This window comes from Rhagoletis pomonella, unplaced genomic scaffold (assembly GCF_013731165.1).
Source record: "Rhagoletis pomonella isolate Grant_MI unplaced genomic scaffold, Rhpom_1.0 Rhpom_scaffold_00002, whole genome shotgun sequence".
Taxonomy (NCBI): Eukaryota; Metazoa; Arthropoda; class Insecta; order Diptera; family Tephritidae; genus Rhagoletis; species Rhagoletis pomonella.
The window spans coordinates 110,737,605-110,738,533 of NW_023458556.1; positions in this window are offsets into that span (position 1 = coordinate 110,737,605).

Below are 929 nucleotides of genomic sequence, written 5' to 3' on the forward strand. Positions count from 1 at the left end.
GCAATCGCAATGGAGCATGCGACTAATACCACTTTCGATCTCTTTATATGGAATGAACTGATCGCTTTTGTTCGAGCATGTCCTATGAAGAGACTAATTGTTCACCTTTATACCCGAACGGGTGTAAAAAGCGACTAGTCACTTTTAAAAAATAAAAATAAAAATTTGCGCCAGCTGAGATTCGAACCGGGGTGCTCAGTTTTGTTAGGCGGATACTCTCTCTGTGTGCCAACGCCGCACATGAAATTTCATTAAATCGTTAATAGAACCCGTTAGAGATGAGTTGTGGGCTAATTGATATCCAATTATACCCTTAAGGGATGAGTCGAGACTAATTGACCTCCATTAGTACCTGTATGAGACTAGTTGGGACTAATTAATGCCCAATTGTACCCGATTGAGAGTAATCTCGGAATACTCTCTTTAGAGATTAGTCGCACAATTTTTTGCAGGGAATATATGCGGACACTTATGTATACATATATGTATCTATGCACATACGTATCTATGCACATACATACATATATAAGTTTATAACACAATAAATAAAAGGATCTTCGATTTATGCTGGTTTTATGTTTTACACATAATAGTTATGTTTTATTAGTTCATGTAATTCGAGCGAATATAATTAAATATATTTTACTTATATAGTTTTTAACATAAAACATATTTTTTAGACTAGACGGAGACTAGACGGACTATTCATTTTGAACACGAAAACGGGAGTGAGTTATAGGTTCATAGTATAAAAATGTCTAAGCATTCGTTAGACAGATGATTAAGTGAATACTCTTTCGGAGTTTAAGTTGAGTGACATATTATTATATTAATATATATGAGTGCACTAATGAGCATCTATAACTCGCCCTCCGTAAAATGATTCGCGTCTCTGCGAATGATAAGTTAAAACTTTTTTATCGTTTACA